The 18,940-nt window shown below is 37.1% G+C and overlaps 2 protein-coding genes across 2 annotated transcripts in view; both read right to left on the reverse strand.

Moving 5' to 3' along the window:
* Positions 1-18,940, reverse strand: part of LOC125878734 (uncharacterized) — a 231,193-nt gene that overhangs the window by 184,122 nt on the left and 28,131 nt on the right. The window lies entirely within an intron of this gene.
* Positions 1-18,940, reverse strand: part of LOC125878736 (immunoglobulin mu heavy chain-like) — a 135,060-nt gene that overhangs the window by 85,749 nt on the left and 30,371 nt on the right.

The raw sequence follows: 18,940 nt of genomic DNA on the forward strand, positions 1-18,940 counted from the left end.
CCAAGTGAATGCATCCATTTAGTTTAATATAATTAGACAAAAGAGACAAAAAAAATCAAACATGTACTTGATTATCAGGTCTGAAAAGTTAATTGGCCCCAGATCAGTCTTTATGGCTGTTGAATTTCTCTATCTGGCTGTGTAAAATAATAGACGTAGCCACCATGACATCATCCACTGGTTTGTGGAGTCCTGTTTTAAAGCCTTGAGTTTGACATTTTGGTGGTCGGTGTCTCAGATGTTCTTTGATCTTAGATTCATATTTGGATGAAAGAGTGGAGATAGCCTTGTCCTTACTCTAGCTGCTAGCTTGGTTAGCATGTTGCCCTTACAGTCTCTGTTTAACTGTGATAATGCTAATGCTAATGATCACTGGTGAAAAACAGGCTTAAAACTATTAAAACAAAATAACAGAAAGCTGAAGAAGACTTTTTTAGGCAACCAAAATGTTGCATTGAACTTTCCTAAACTGAAAACACACTGAATTAGCAACTCTTATGACTACACCATCTTTGAATCTGGGGTGACGCCATGGTTACATTACCTAACCAACGTTGCTGCCTTGGTATCAACATGTCAACTGACGGCATCTTCTCTTATCTTAAGCCTTAATAAAATCATAACGGGTGAGTTATATAGAAATTCAGCTCCCGTGCAGTTGTCATGAAGGGTGAAATTAGCTGTTTACACCTAAACTGTTTTTTGTACCAGGCTGTATACATGTTTGTTTCTGCTATAAAGTTTGGCATTTTAACATGGGGGTCTACTTCTGCATTGCATTTTTCAGTCCTGGTGATTGCTGCTTGCAGCCAGCACATAAAATATTCTGATTTGTGTGTATTCGCTCCACAACACATACTGACATATACCAGTTTATTGAATCAAACACATTAGAGATGCCACCTTAGAGTAATGAATCACAGGTAGCCAGTCATGTCCTGGTGTATGAGGATAAATCTTTTTATGCAAGTTGTTAAAAATTGTAATTAATTTAAATGTTTATCCATCCATCAGTTAATATAACTGTTATAGAAAACCAGTTGGCCACAACTATCCAGTAGTAGTCTAAAGTGACCAGTCACACCTTACCACTATTTAACACTATTTATTTTTTGTTTTTGCAGCTAAAGTGATAAAGGATGAGATGGATGTACAGCACAGATGACTGCAGGTCTTCATTCACTTTTTTTTCTTCTTCTTTAATATAAAGGAGTTTTGAGTTTTGAAAACATGTACAAAATCAATAATCTAACATAAATTTGTTGAATTAAATGGTCATTATATGTAATGATTAACTATGATTAACTGTGTTATATCAATGTATTTCTCTGTAACCCGGATAAAAATAAAAATACAATTGCAAATCTTATACATCTTTCTGCGTTGGTTCCTGCTGTTATGATTACAGAAATTATTGATCACTTTTCTTAAACACTTAATGTCACTGAAATGTGTTTGTGTTTAGTATTAACTTTTCATTTACACATAATTCAATTGCACAGTAGTAGAAATACAGGGCCGGCCCAAGCCTCCATGGGGCTCTAAGCAAAATTTGATTTTGGGGCCCTCTATTACTGCCAATAATACTGATTATTGATCATTCACACACCCACTGTAAGTTATTTTATGTTCTATTCTGTCATCACTTGTAAAACTAGATGTGAGAACATTTTGTTGTGGTTAGATTGTAATCCACAGTGATTAAGGCCATAGAAGCAGACAACAGATTTGCAAACTTGCTGAATAATCTCTCAATTAATATTTGGCAAAGTCAGCAACTCCCCCTACTGGCCACACAGAGAATCAATACATAAAACCTCAAAGAGCAGCCCAGCATGTTTTACCCATTTATGGTTTTTAATCTGAAATGGCAGCAAATTCAGCTACAAGAGCAGCCAGGGGTTGATTTACACTTAATATTCAATGTGATATAGTACTAAGTGGGATACCGAATGTCATCTCGGCCAACTAAAAGTAACAAAATAAACCAATCATTTACTGTAAACACAATCTCCTTTATTATTTTTTGTTTCAAATAAACTGCAACACAGAGGGGACAGTGGGTACAGTGGATGGAGCAAAGGATGGAGATGGACCTAAGATGAAAAACAACAACAAAAGCTAGTCATGTTAGATATCATATTACACTTCAAAATTATGCTGCTTATTTTCTAAGTGAAATAGTGCAGCTATAGCTTGTAATAAGAAAACAATCTGCCAGTGGAAGAACTGAAAATTGCTTGAGAAGTTTTGTTCTGCAGTACACTGAGCAATTACAAAGGCTGTTTTGTTGTTAACTTACCAGATAGAGCTGAGGTTGCAGCAGACACAGAGGGGACAGTGGGCACAGTGGATGGGTCAGAGGATGGAGATGGACCTAAGATGAAAAACATTACCCCTGTCATGTGATTATATATTATTCATCTTCATTCATTCATCTTCTAACCGCTTCATCCTCTTGAGGGTCGCGGGGGGGCTGGAGCCTATCCCAGCTACATCGGGCAAGAGGCAGGGTACACCCTGGACAGGTGGCCAGACTATCGCAGGGCTGACACATAGAGACAGACAACCATTCACACTCACATTCACACCTATGGACAATTTAGAGTCACCAATTAACCTAGTCCCCAATCTGCATGTCTTTGGACTGTGGGAGGAAGCCGGAGTGCCCGGAGAGAACCCACGCTGACACGGGGAGAACATGCAAACTCCACACAGAAGGGCTCCCACGCCCGGGATCGAACCAGCAACCCTCTTGCTGTGAAGCGAGAGTGCTAACCACCACACCACCGTGCCGCCCCATTTTATTATATTTTATTATATTATTTACATATTATTATATATTAGTATATGTTAATAAGATAATTTGACTAGAAATTAAATATATATGGTGACAGTTTTTCCCTCACCTGATTCATTAACCTTGGCTGAGCCTGAAGAGGTGGACTGCCCTTGGGCTGAGTCAGTGCCTCCTCCAAAATACTTTAACAGTGCTCCTGGCGAAGTTTCATATAACTTATGAGCATATTAGGGAGTTGATGTAAAAGGAATATGTTTATTTGCTCACATAAATTACTATGCTCTGCAGCAAACAACATATCTCAAACTATAAGTTAACTAAGTTAATTCATTAATGCAAAAACATATAGCTAGGAAACGTCACCACCTCTGTAATTAATGTTAGTTGTTATTAAATATTTGCTATCAAACACTGTTATCAAAAACGTTGTTTTGATGCCAAAAAGCAACCCAGAATATATAACACCGAGAATCAACTTATTCAAAGTATTAAACAAACACAAAAACGTTAGCTTGAATAGTAAGCTATCTAACCTACCAGTTAAAAGAGAAGTTTCTCTAGTTTTGAAGTAATGTTAGCTAGCTAATTTGCTATTATAGGCTAACGTAGTTGGAACAAAATATCAACAATAATTAGGGACTTTCCTAATTTGAGGAAACTTTTCAAAATCTCCTTGACACCAAATGTTACAATACCAAGAGATGCAAACATACCTTTATCTTGTCGTTTTTTCTCCTCTTCCTCTTTCTTCCTTTTTCTTTTTTCTGCCCCTGGAGGGTATGTCCTTCGTTGCGACATTAGGCCTTCCACCTGCTCCTAGCTCCTTGGACGTGCAGTGTGCACTGCAGGGCTGGATGCACATTTAGAGCAGAGAGGCAGTAGGAAACTACACTCTGTTAACACAATATTGTCTTTTTGTACAACAACGTACATTTGATACATTCTGTATCTGGTTTTGCATTTGGTAGATTAAATATAAACTTTACTTTTAATATTCAATTACTTTGTTGATTTAATTTGCTTTCATTTATTTATCATAAATAAGAATTACATAGCTGCATAATTAAATTAAAGGGAGTATGACTATGAGTGATAGAAAGCTTTTGAGGATTTTGTCGTCACTGAGAGTCACAACAGGGATCTAAGAACATCTGTAATAATACCGCAGCAAGACAACATACCACAAACTCCTGTTATCAGTTAAGCTCTGAAGGTTTTTCAGTTTCCTGGTGTTTCTAAACATATCATCTTTAGAGAGTCACTTCCCCCTCTCTCTGCACCTCTGGGACCACACCTGTACTAGTGAAACTTTGTGGAAACCATCAGAGCTACAAATAAACTTCCTCGAAACAAGAGGCCCATCTTTCACTGCACATATTTGTATGTCGGCCTGTACCCAGGCGTGAAGCGGCAAGCATGTATAAAGCAGACACACGTCCTCACAGACAAAGACAGCACAAGTAATCTATGAAATACTTCGAGGAGGCAGGATAAATGAACAGTAATCAATTACACAGGATTTTAGTTCAAATAAACACAAGAAGTTTGTGCTCTAAAGAAAGGATCAGCACTCAGTGAATAACCTAAGCCCTATGATAAGCTAATATGGCAAGGCTTAACTATACAAACCAGTGAGCAGTGATAACTAACATGTCTTTGGGGTCACTGGGTGGGAACCTCCTTTCACCAGTGTTTCGTCTAGTTGGTCCCACAACACCTCCAGGAGGCTAGACAGTGATTTCTGGCGTCCCAGAGACACTCCCCTAATGCCAGGTCTCACTGCTCCCCTCCCCGCACCAACCCAACAACCTCCTTTACCTTACTTACACATGGCTTTCTCAGCCCTTTCCTAGCACATTCACCATACTCTATATCACACGCTACATAGCATAACTACAATATAAGCTAAAGTTAAAGGTGCTAAATGAACTTACAGGATCAGCAAGCACACTCACCTTGCCGCATGGCCTCAAACAAAATGGATTCAAAAAGGCCACTCCCACACTTAAATACTTCCTCTTCCTGGATTTCTCCTGAGAGGAAGTGGATCTCTCCACCTGATCTCAAGGAGTTATGTGCCCTGCTTAGTAGTTCCCCCTGCTGGCCCCCAGCTGACATTATTTCTTCTCTTATAGATCCACTGGCTACATTTAATTGCTTCATCTGACATTTCCCTCACTGTCTTCCTCAAACTCTGTCCCCGCACTCTGAGTTCCCCCAGGAGCGAGACAGCTGATCTTGCTATGAATCCCCTACACCCCACTTCCACTGGACAAATCCCAGTCTTCCATCCTTGCTGCTCAGCTTCTGCTCCTAAGTCTGCATATCTAAGCTTTTTTCTTTCATAGGCCTCTTCCACTGAGTCTTCCCAAGGAACTGTCAGCTCAATGAAATAAACTATCCGTTGACTCACTGACCACAACACTATGTCAGGCCTCTGCCTGGTACAAACTATTTCCTGGGGAACAACAAGCTTTCCCCCTAAATCTACTTGCATTTCCCAATCACAAGCATATAGGCGGCCACACCCTTGCCTCCTAACTTATCCCTTCTGTATTTCTCTCCCTCACGGACAAACTGAATTGCTAAACTCCTATCCTTACCACCTTCTGAATTCACCTGTCTTCATTTCCCTTCGATGCCCGCAGCTAAACATTTCAACACCTGGTTAAGTCGCCATGTATATCGGCCTTGTGACAAGCTAACTTTACAGCCTGACAAAATATGCTTTAAGGTTGCGGTACCTGAACACAATGGGCATGATGGGTCCTCATTTACCCACAGTTTTAGGTTCTGGGGGATTGGTAACACATCTAATACGATTCTCCTCCATACTCCACAGGTCCCTCCAACTAAGTTTCCTCTTCTCTACACTTTCCCAATTCAACCACTGTCCCTGTTTAGCCTGGGCCACTACCTTTGCACCCCTTACTATCTCTTCCTGTCTGCGTATCTGTTCTACAACCAGCTTTCTTTTATCTTTGAGACCTGCTTTATTCCATACCGGTTTGCCTGAGCCAAGCCCCAGGCCTCCCCAGCCAAACTGAACATTACCTACAATCTCTGCATGTCTAAGAGCTGCCTCTGCCTCCTGAACTGACGATCTTGGGTTCTACTTCCTCCCCTTGGTTGGATTTGGAACCACACTCCTAACTACCACGTCCTTACTCCCAGATAACAAGAGCTCTGTCCTGACCTTGGTACATTTAAATTCCTCTGTTAAACTAGATACTGGCAGCTGAAGTATCCCTTTTCCATACAATGCAACACTACTTAGGCACCTAGGAGCACCCAACCACTTCCTTATAAACTCATCAAACAACAGGACAGCAACATAGGACGTGCAGAGTGCAGAAAATACCAGATACAGTACAAGTATATTTGTGTATCCTGTTGTTTCTTTGCTGTATGGTTGTAAGTTCATGATGATTATAGAGATAGGTAGTTTCACATCAGTGTTCTTCTGAGTATCTGGAGCATCATGGTTGCACACAGCAGGAGCTGTAAGCCTTTGAGATCTTGTGTGATGACGAGTGTGGCCTGGTAACTAGTTCCTTTAGTTTTGTCTAGAAGGATATTAGAAGAAGACGCAGAGTCTGTGGCAGTTCCCCATTATCAAAGGGGCATTTATAGCACCCTCAGCAGATTAGGAAGGAGTGCAGCTGACCAAAATATGGATACCTGTTGGTGCTGCTCTTAGTATCTGAACACTTCAATCAATTCTAACACAGATGACTTCAAAGTGTATATTTTTCCTCCTATGTTTCTTGCTGCTCCCTGATTTGTTGCACGTTAGGCGGTTACTAAAGGCAGTTTTACATGCTCACAATTGTGGGTATAATTTAGCAAACTGAATGAAGATACAGCTGTACTGGGGAAAAAGCAGCTGCGTTTAAGGACAGTAACAATAATGAAACATTTAAAGCAGGGGTGTTGAACATACGGCCCGAGGCTCACTAGTTGACTTTGCACACCTGATATTGATGCACTTGTGAAGGCTAGGAAGTGTCAGGTTTCAGGAGCAATTTAAACAGTGAGTAGATACTTCATGTAAAATGCTGCCTCAGAGGCGTTTCCACCCTGACCAGAATACAGCTCTCTGAAATAACAAAGAATATTTACTGTGGCCATATTTAAAGATACTGAACATTGTGCAAAACATTATCAACTGGCAGCATCAGTACAAAAGATTCTGTATCAGACTTCTATCTTTAAACAGTATGGGTGGAGCCCTGCTGCTGAGGCACTGACATAACTTTACATTGTAAATGGTTTGTGAGGCAGGGGATGACTGAAGCTGCTTCCTCAGTAGCGTCCACTTTAGTGGGAGTGGAAAATTATGAAAGAAATGCACATGTAGTCAAAGTGAGTGGTAGACTGAGACATACTGTTGAATTTGCACATATTTTTCTTAGAATATCGTGGGCTGGTCATCATTTGTTTTGTAAAGGGATGAACGTTTAAGAATGTACAGGGGAAAAATTTGAAGGGGTTGTTATTTATAGATTATTATTATTATGCAGTGGTTATACTGGTCTGGCCCAGTTGAGATCAAATTGGGCCCATGAGCTAAAATGAGTTTGATACCGCTGATTTAAAAGAACCATCATTGCAAAAGAACAGCAATTAAGAGCATTTACTGTATCATCTTCATCTAAATTATTAGTTCACGAAAGATATATTCCACTATATATTTGAACCTTTTTTGCTGCTCAAATCATACATTTCAACCACAGTGATTTTGAGAGGTTAATCTGACAAATTATCCAACCTTCTGCCTTTGCAAAGATTTAAAACATACCAAAATATGCATATATTTTAAGTGTACAAGTGAACTGAGTTTTGTGCAGCTGGAACTACCAGGGTCTGATAGATGACCTACTTCTCCTAAATTAACTCAATAAATGTATTTATTTATTCATTCTTTTTCATTGTTCGTTTGCCAGTTATTAATAAGGCAAAAGAAACATCTGGTGCTGCCACTGATTAATTCAGAAACATAATTCAACCAGTATGTCCTTCAGACTCATGACAAAAGATATTTCTTTATCTAATACTGTTTAGTGTCAGTGGGACACTCTGACTTCCACACCAGCTGGTTAATAGAAGTCAGAAAAGTGAGTGCAGACTGCGATCTAGTGGCCTCTCTCACTTGACACTTGGGGTCATGGGAAGGACATGATCGAGAGGACTCGCACAGACTATCCATATGCTTATAGTAGGCATACATTCAAGTACTGAAGAGGGAGTGTTTTTGTTTTTGTTTTTTTCTTATTTACTTGCAGCCAAACTTTATCATGACTTCATTCAATAGTAAAACACAGCAAAACCCTAAATAGTCAGAATATACATGTATTGTAGGTGCTCAGTTTTGTTTAAATACTCTATCAGAATTAAAGCTGCATAAGCTCAATGACTAATGTACATTAAAGCAGCAGCTGGTAACATGCAACCAAATGTCTACACTGCCCTGGAGGTTCATCCTGTAGCAAAGGTGATTCCAAAGATGAACTATACAAGTTGAAAATAATGCTCTGCTGCCATCTACAGGCTGACTTTGTTAGGTACAGTGTGATGTGGTAGATGTGGTTACAAGTGCAAAACACTTGAACCTTAATGCAAGTCAGTACTTTTCTTCCATGCAAGACTGAATGTGAAGTTCATCCTTAAAAAGCTCAAATGCTGTGGCGAGGTTTGTCTGAGGTCACCAGGCTCGGAGTAGTCGTCAAATGTATACTGCTGCTAAAATCAAAACACATGAATGAATTCCAAAAAACTCAAGTGGCGAGTCATCTACTACTGTATCTGTTTGGTTTTGCCATAAAATAATACCAGTAATGATGTTAAAAAGCACAAGCACAACACCAACACCAGAAGACATGGGAGCAGATGGCACTGATGTGGCCCATGTCTGCAGCCAAATGCATTCTCATGGATTCAGAGTTCCAACTGCCTAATGCAGAGGGTCCTAAGGAGAGAGGGATGTTGTATGCTGTAAAGCCCTGTGAGGCAACTTGTGATTTGTGATATTGGGCTTTATAAATAAAAATGAATTGAATTGAATAGAATAGTTCAGTGAATGTCAAAAAATAATTCTAATGACCACACTGCCACCATCTGTTTGCTCTTTAATGTTAGAAAATGTTACAAATTGAGCTCATAGTTCGTATTTCGTATTATTTATTTGCACAGTATTAAAACAATTGGTTTTAAAAACAACAACAACAACAAAAAACAGATTGTGCAGGTGAGATGAAAAACTCCTTAAAGGGTTATAAGTTATCTCACCTAAATATTCAATAAAACAAAAAGACAAAGATTTAAAATTGCCTTTAAAATAATCAATAAACAATACGGTACCAAAAATAGAAATATAAAGTAGAAAAGAAACATAAAGTAGGCCATCTAATAAAGTCCCTAATCAATGCTGTGTGTATGTGTGTGTGTGTGTGCGCACGTGTGTTTTGTATATTTATCAGAAACAAACAAAATCGAGAACAGAAACAAAATACTAATCAATGTACTACTGAAGGTGTGACACTAATCTGCATTCAAAAGATCATCAAATCACATAGTCAAATGCAAAGTTTATCCTGCATCTAAACAATTTTATAGTTCACTTTGAATATAGAGAAACCAGAAATTGTTTTAAATTGTTTTTAAATATTGACAGGGATGGATAGATATTTACCAAGTGTTGATGATAATTCCACAGGTCTGCACCACAATACTTCACCAAAAGCTGACCCCTTGTGGTGATATTCTTAGGCAGATTTATATAATTGGCTTGCCGGGTACTATATTGATGAATGTCAGAATTCAGTGTGAAATAATTCTCAAAGTACTCAGGCAAAAGATCTCTCCTAAATCTGGTTTTATAAACAAAAGTACAAATTTGAATTGTGTTTATGTCATAAATTGTTAAGAGCTTAAGTTTGTGAAATAGTGGCAAAGATGGAACAAATGCATTTGAAAAAGCGGCACTTCTGATAAATCTTTTTTGTAACATGTAGATCCTCTTAAGACCAGTGTAATAGTTTGAACCCCATCCAATGTTATAGTAACTAAGATGTGGAAAAATAAGACTATAATACAAGATCAGCAAACAAGACTTGTTTAAGAAATAACGAATTTTCTTAATTATACCAAGGGATTTCATAGCCTTTGTATAAATGTAATTAATGTGCATTTTTCAACAGAGTTGGTCATCATCTAGAACTCCTAAAAACTTCACAACATGCACTTGCTTAACCTGATTTCCATCTATATTTAAGGATGCACTTTCTATGTTATATTTTCTCTTACCGCTGAAGATCATAAAATTTGATTTTTTTACATTCAAAGATAATTTGTTTATTTTAAACCAATTTGAAAATTCTTTGAGACCCCTATCTGCTTCACTCATAAGACAATCAAAATTGCTGTTTGACATCACTAAATTAGTATCATCTGCAAAAAGAATAGGTAAAATGTCTTTAGACACAGTAGCCAAATCGTTAACATAAATAAGAAATAATAATGGTCCAAGAATTGAGCCTTGAAGGACCCCACATTGGATGGTAGCTTTACAAGAGACACAATTTTTGAAATATACATATTGCTGTCTGTTTTTGAGATAATCACCTTGCCAGCTAAGAACATGTCCTTTAAAACCATATCTATCTAATTCTGACAGTAAAATATGATGGTTTACAGTGTCAAATGCTTTGGACAGGTCCAGAAAAATACCTAATGCATATTCATTGTGATCTTGTGCTGATATGATTTTGTTTACCAGCTGGAGCAGGGCCATGTAGGAAGAGTGATTTTTTCTGAAGCCATACTGATGCGTGTATAATATGTTATTCAGTTCCAGATGCTGAAAAATTCTTTTGTAGACCAGTTTTTCTAAGATTTTTGAGAAACAAGGTCAAATTGATATGGGTCTACAGTTTGTAAAAAGATTGGGGTCATCGGCCTTATATAGAGGAATGACCTTTGCCAACTTTAAATCATCAGGAACTTTACCCTTATCCATGGAGACAGAAAAAATATAGGTTAACGGATCTGCAAGACACTCTTTTACTTCTTTTATAAGAAAGGCACCAATTTCGTCGTGTCCCACAGCAGTATTCTTCAGCCCTGTAATTATTTCTTTAATTTCTTCAGGCTTAGGTTTGATAGTTAGACATAATTGGAAATTTACCATGAATATAATCTAAAGGATTACACTCTATATTAGGAATCTTTTTTGCAAGTGAAACACCAATATTAGCAAAGAAATCATTAAATTTACATGTCAGCACCATTGGAAAAAGTTGAGGGAAACTCAGCTTTTTCTTTCTTTCTTTGCAACAACTGGCTGATAATTTGCCATGTGTATTTGATGTTATTTGATGATTCCTTTAATTGTTGTGAGTAATAGTTCTTTTTTGCCAATTTCAAAAGGTGGTTGTATCTGTTTTTATAGTTAGTGTTCACTTTTTTAGTGGAACCTGCTTCATTAGAGGCTTTAATATTCATATCATACTCAAAATTTTTTTTTCAAAATATACATATAGAACTGCTCTATTTTATTTTTTTTTTTACTTTTGTGAAACAATCCCTCTCTTTTCTCTAAACCGAAACAACAGCAAACTCCATTGTGCCGTGTGGTTTCTTGGCAAATGTGGTGAGGTTTTGGTAAGCGCTTGTGTCACTGTGGCTGCTGGTAGTAGCTGGAATTACACATTGTTACACACCATAACAAAAACCTCATCTGTCTTCTTAACCCTGACTCTCCCCAACAATATGTCAGTTATAAAACATATAACTCAATTCAATACAACTGCTCTGCAATGCAGTGTTTGTTCATTCATTATACTGAGAGGTGTTTCCTGTCCCCTGCATGTATGTAAGATTTGATATTTCTGCCTTAATATTACTCCCCTATCTCTTCAAACTGCTCATGTAACAAAACACCTCATCTATATATATATATATATATATATATATATATATATATATATATGTATATGTGTATATGTTCAGATCTTATGCATCAGTAGTTTTGATTCTCATTTAAATTATATATATATACACAACGTATATATATCTATATATATATATATATATATATATACATATATATATATGTTGTGTGTATATATATATATAGATACAGATATATATAGATATATATATATACAGAGAGAGAGAGAGAGAGAGATTATGTATCATCCTGTCAGAGCCTTCTGATCTTATGCGTCAGTAGTTGTGTCTTTAATTGTAACATGATCATAACTTTGAATCTATTTTAAGACGTGTGTACGAGGTGACAAAATGAAGAAATAATCATTTAACAAAGATCATCACAGAATATTTGCACTGCAATAACATTAAAAAAAACCATTAGAGTTTAAGTAACAGCATTTGTGTCCCATGACAGCCAGTGTGCAGGGTGGAGTTTTTGGATGGCGTTTTAGCACAGTGTATTATAGCGGCTATGGCAGCACAGTGATATATCCCTCGACAAAAACCTCCTCCCACTGAGAAGGAAATGCTGTGTATGCTGCTGATACAGAAAATAAGCCAAAAGGTGAGATTGCTTTCTGCTGCCTGAATGTGCAAAGATGTTTCATAAAAACTGACAATATAATCATCATTAGCTTAAAAGTGACCCAGTTTACACCTTGTATTAAAGTCTTGTATCCACACTGTGTCTCGATATAATATAATCTGATTACATTTACACCTGGTATAGGTATGTGTCACCAGTGTCCCCTTTGAGATCTGACTGAGATCCGTCCAGCTCAAACAGACGAAAGCAGTCCAAATGGGCCCCACCCCGCCTGTCATCAACTATTATAGTATTTTATTGTAGTATTTTTTTAGTATTTTCATCGCCAATATTGGTGTAAAATATAACATATTTTTAAAAATCCTTGCTGGTATATGTCAGAGACAGTCCGGAAGATTTCGAATGCAGCAGCGAGGTTGACAAAGATGAAATAGGCCGAACTTATTGTAGTCCGTGATCAATAGAAAGAATCCATTACGGAGAAGGGAGACACCACAGTAAGTTAGGAGGTAAGTGAGCATCAGATCAGAGAAAGACCGCTGTGCACCCTGCAAAATCAGGGTCTGGTGCTGGTTTGGGACAGTTGCATGCACTTACATATCTCTGGCCCCGTGCTTGTTGTATGTGGACTGAACACGCAATTTTGCTTGAGTCACAATACGCCCCTGACCACCACCGCAGATGGTTTGGCCAATCGGATCACAATCCATCCTCCATGCGTTTTGGGTGCATTTACACCAGTACTTCATGTGGTCAAGCACTATCCCATTTTAATGATTAAGAAAGCGTTTTAATGCAAGGTGTTAAGGGGGTCATAGATACAGTTTCCTTAAGACAAAGGGGATCATATAAATATCCACAAAATAAAAAAAGACATTCAAGCACAAATTAGGTTTCAAAGGGTAAAATTTGAATGTAATGTTCTTTCTCAATTTAGTTTTACTGTAAAAAAGGCAGTGATATCATACTGATTATTAAAGACTGACTACGCACCGTATCAGGCAGAGGTTTTTGTCGGAGTATTTGGCACTGTGTAGACGGGGGTGGGTCACAGTGATATGTGCTAATACAAAAACCTGTCCTGAACTGAACTGAAGCACAAAGTCACTGTGCCATGAGCAAAAGATAAGATATTCGCAAAACTGAGATGTTTCCCAAAATTACAAAAGGACCGTAGTATTCAGTGGAAAAGTGGAAGGATCAATTCCATGTGGAAATGTTTTTGTTTATTTGTTATTTCTAGTTTTACCCTGAAAACCTCAGAGAAGCTCACATTGTTTTCCTCCTACTTTGAATCAGCAAATATATCATATTTCACATAATGAAAAACAATGTATTGTGTCTTACTTAAATTAAGAAGATGTCATATTTCCATGGTTTTGCTGCACAATGTATTCACATAGGTGTTGGTTTAATTGTGTCACAATCATAACTGTAGAGCCCTTTTAAAGAATGTGGACAACACGACAAAATTAAAAACAATCATCAGGGAGTTTTGGCGTCGCTGATTCTCATCACATGCTTGAATCTGCCTGTAGGTGTCCAATAAAAGTCCCCTTAGGAAAAGGCTTTTAAAGGTACACATAGTTTGCCAACAAGCTCGGCAGAGAAAGTGAGAGTAAAAGCCAACCCCAGATGCACTCTCGTTTGCTATATTTGTGTTTTTTGTGCGCTGTTTCTCTTGGACGCCTGCTGCTTTCGGTCTGACACCTGGTCACGACCTTTTTATGAAGCACTAACCTCACCTGAGCGCTGTGGGGGTACACGCCATACACGTCCCGAACACAAAAAATCAGAAGGGAATAAGAAAATACAGGCAGAAGGCAAGGTCTCTGCAGAAAAATACACCGCCACACATTTCTCAAGGGTCATAATTGACGTTTAAGAGGGATTGCTTCTGTGTGAGTCCTGCAAAGTGTATTTTAAACATTGACAATACAATGTGGTCTTGCACAGAGGGTTGAGTTAAGACATCATTAGCTTAGAAGTAATATTTTTCTTTCCTTATTTTGCTTACATAAGTTTCCTTAATTCGCAGAAAAGAATGTAACTTTTCACAAAACTTCAACTTGAACTTAAAAATAAAAGGGAGTAAAGTGCAATTTTATTTCATGATTTTAACATTTTACTGTAAAAAGGTATTGAATGTAGTAAATTCTGAGAAGAAAGAGTACAAAATACTGACCACGCAACATATCAGGCAAAGGTTTTTGTATGACCATGTGCCAATGTGTAATGTGATATGTGGTAATACAAAAACCTGTCCTGAGCTGAACTGAGGCCCAGAGTCACTAATATTTACAAAACCAGGCCATTTCCTAAATGTATTAGACACTAAAGAAGGTGATATACAATGGAATAGTGGAAGGGTTTTGTTTTGTTTTCAGTTTAATCTTGAAAACCTAAGAAAAGCTCTTTTTTTGTCACACAGAGATAACATATTTCACACACTGGAAGACAATATAATGTTTTTCACTCACATTAGGTGGATGTAATGTGTTCAGGGTTTTACTGTAGAGTGTACTTTTCATTTCTTTATCTGTCATATTTAGCACTAACATTTGATTTTAGTGAGAGCTGTCACTACTTCTATACCGAGGCATACTTCCACCCAAACTTTGGATGACAAGCCTGAAACTCCTGTCAGAGCCTCTGGATCTTGTTTAATGCTACAGTAGTTTTGCTTTTGCCATTTGTGGTTTTACTGCACATATATCAACAGTATTTATATTTGTTTGTTTTATTGTGTCATTATCACAATTTGACCATTTTCAGGAGCGTACAACAAGAACACATTTTGAAAATAGTAAGAGAAGTGAAGTAAAGTTCTGCACTGCTTATTCTTGTCACGGATTAAATCTTAACATAACTTGTTAAACAAAGGCGAGACTTTCAGCTGCCTGTAGGTGTCCAATAAAAGTCCCCTGAGGAAAATCAAAGATGTTTAAAGGTACACTACATAGGGTTGTCGGTTACTGTTTGTGAACAAGCCAAAGAGTGTGAGTAAAGCCAACCCCAGAAGCACTCTCGTTTGGCGCTATATTTGTTTTTGCACGCTGTTTCTCTTGGACACCTGCTTTCCTGACACCTGGTGCTACCTTTTATGAAGCACTAACCTCACCTGAGCGCTGGTATTGCCATGCACGTCCCAAACACAGAAAATCAGAAGGAATAAAATACAGGCAGAAGGCAAGGTCTCTGCAGAAAAATACCCGCCACACATTTCTCAAGGGTCATAATTGATGTTTAAGAGGATTGTTCTGTGTGAGTCCTGCAAAGTATATTTTAAACATTGGCAATAAAATGTGATCTTGCAGAAAGGGTTGGGTTAAGACATCATTAGCTTACAAGTAATATTTTCATTCCTTAATTCATGAGAAAATAATGTACATTTTCTCAAAACTTAAACTTAAAAATAAAATTGAGTAAAAGTGATTTTTTTTTCAATTTCATTTCCTGATTTTAACATTTTACTGTAAAAAGGTACTGAATGTAGTCAATTCTGAGAAGAAAGAGTACAAAATACTGACCACCATATCAGGCAAAGGTTTTTGTATGAGCATGTGCCAATGTGTACCCAGGGCTGGCCACAGTGATATGTGGTAATACAAGAAACCTGTCCTGAGCTGAAACTGAGGCCCAGAGTCACTAATATTTACAAAACCAGGCCATTTCTAAATGTATTAGACACTAAAGAAGGTGATATACAATGGAATAGTGGAAGGGTTTTTGTTTTTGTTTTACATTTAATCTTGAAAACTGAAGAAAAGCTCTTTTGTCACACAGAGATAACATATTTCACACACTGGAAAACAATATGAATTTTTTCACTCACATTACTGGATGTAATATATTTCAGGTTTTACTGTAGAGTACTTCACAACATTTCATCCTTTATCTGTCAGATTAACATTCAGTTTTTAACAGCCTAGACCAAAGTGGTTGTCAGACCTTTGTCGCTCTGAAGCAAAGGCTAAACATCACCAATGTGTGAGAACTGTGATGTTTAAAAAACACAGAAAAAATATGTTTTAAAACGTACCATTAAAAATAAAATGGAAAGAAAAACTAGAATGCTGTTTTATGATTCCCTCTGCTCAGAAGCTACATGCAGTACATAATACTAGCAATGCAACATATTAGGCAAAGGTTTTGTATAGCATGTAGCACTGTGAGGAGCTAGCCTGATATATGGTAATACAAAAACCTGTCTTTACTAAACTGAAGCAAAAAGTCACTGTGTTGAAAAGTTCCTTAAGTCACTAGATTCTAAAAAAAATGTCATATTCAATGGACAAGTGGAAGGATATATTGAATTAATGTGGAATGTTGTTTTTTTATTACATTAACTATTTACTTCCCATTACTTTAAATGTACTCCTATACCTACAAACATAGTTTTAAAGTCAAATACAGTTCCAGACTTAATCAGACATACTGCAGGAAACAAATGAAAATGTGTGTACATGTTGGACTTGTGGTTATTAACATCCTTATTGGTTGATATTTATGTAACACAGAGGAAACTATCACTACAACAGGTGCTTCGCATCCAGTTAACAAACGGAAACTTTAGACTGAGAACCAAAGGCTCAGACAGCAGCACTGGTAACACATGATAATATATTACACAAAGTCAGGCTGGAGAACCTGCATTTTTTAGTTTTCAACAGAAAGATGATAATACATAAAATTAAATTCTAACTGAAAACACTTCTTTCTTGTTTTTTTACAGCACAGCATAATGTGAACCAGTAGCCTGCATATTAGTATTAGTATTAGTGTTAGTATTAGTTAGTTAATAGTATGAGGGGTATATATAATAAGGCTGTGTTCACACTGCAGGTAAATCAGATTCTATAAGACAGACTGTCCACACGGACACCACCCTGCCACCAGCCCATGGCATTTTGCATGATTTCAGGGCCACGTAAACATTCAAATAAGACCCAATTGAGCAAAAGCCTACTACCAGCTAGCAGCTCTGTGAGGCTGTATTTAGGTACAGCTGTGCTTTGAGCTAAACACCTGGGTCAGCATGCTAACATGCTCATAATGTCAATACTTTCACGTTAATGTTTAGCAGCTGCTAATGAGTAGTTAATGAGGTCCTAGTGGCTAATCATGAGGGCCCTACGTGCACAATAGTTACTAATTATGCTAAAGTTGCCATGTGCATAATCTGTATCACCACATGATCAAAGTTGAGACTGACAAGTGGACAATACCAACATACATATTACACTCTGTCATCATATATGACAAAAATTACGGAAATTAAGCTTTCAATGCTGCATGTATAGTATAGTTTATTCATAGTTTCTTTCAGGGGCTTTGTAATCCAGTCTTGAACTATATTTTACTTGTATATTGGACTGACTTCCTGCCCAGGCTACATACAGTATAAATAAACATAAAGAGAAGCCTGGTTTGTCTTTAAGCTTGTTTTTCACTAAAAAGGCATGTTTCTAAAAAATAATGAGATCTAAATAACCAAAATGCTGTTTTCTGCCTAACATTTAGTTGGAGGTTTTATGGATCATAACCAACCAGAAACTGCATCTGGTAATACGTCCATCGCTTTACAGTATAATGTCAGCTGTGTAGACAGAGCTCCTGAATGTATGACTGTTAAGTTAAGACAAGCCACAGTAATTGTGAATATTTAAGCCTGGACCAGCGATGGACTGCAGCTGTCTCATATGCTGTGCTGCATGTTTACAAGTCATACTCTTTTGTTACAAAATGCGATTCATTTTTAATAAAGCCTGATTTAAATTTCTGTATAAGACCAGTTTATTTAGTCTATTAGCAATAGACAATTTCTAATCATGCATTGATCCAGTTCATCATAACACCTCTAAAATTATCACAAATACAATGATCTCTAGGGCTAAAGCTGAAGAACTTTCCTGCAACATTGAAAAATCATCTCAGTTTATGATGGATTGTGTCTTTAAAATTTGTATTTTCTTTTGTATCAATATAACATAAGGCAGCCAGAATAATGTACACTGTTGTGCAGACTTGAATTAAACACATAAGCATATTTCCTGTTGCATACTTAAAAAAAGTGAGGGAATCAACATCACAATACAATACCTGATTGTTGCCCACATTAAATGTTAAATAAAACAAATCCACCTTATATTCAAACAAATTAAATGAAGAAGAAATTTTAATATTCATCAGCTGCTTTAAAAAACTAATGTGCAGCTGTTTTTAATTTTTTTATTTCACAGTTAGTCAGCAGTTAGTGATTTTTTAGTTCAAACATCTTTATGTTAACATTTTTTAGTTAGTTAGTGCTCTGTTTATAAATGCAGTTAGATAACGCCTATCACTCTAAGACAAAAAGACACCTGATCATGTTTGCCCGTATCTAGAACCTGCTGTGTCACAATGACAATGTTCTGGCTGCTTTCTTTTTTCTGCTTTTCAGCACACACCAGTTGTTATCTTTTGTCACTTTTTTTTCTGAAACGATCATTCGCACAACTGTCCAGTGTTTTAAATGTAATGCAGTTGAATTTATTTACAGTTTGCTGTCTATGTATTCAGTTTTAAATCACATGTCAAAGCATCAATGTTCTAATAATGAC

Source organism: Epinephelus fuscoguttatus, linkage group LG19 (genome assembly GCF_011397635.1).
Source record: "Epinephelus fuscoguttatus linkage group LG19, E.fuscoguttatus.final_Chr_v1".
Lineage (NCBI taxonomy): Eukaryota > Metazoa > Chordata > Actinopteri > Perciformes > Serranidae > Epinephelus > Epinephelus fuscoguttatus.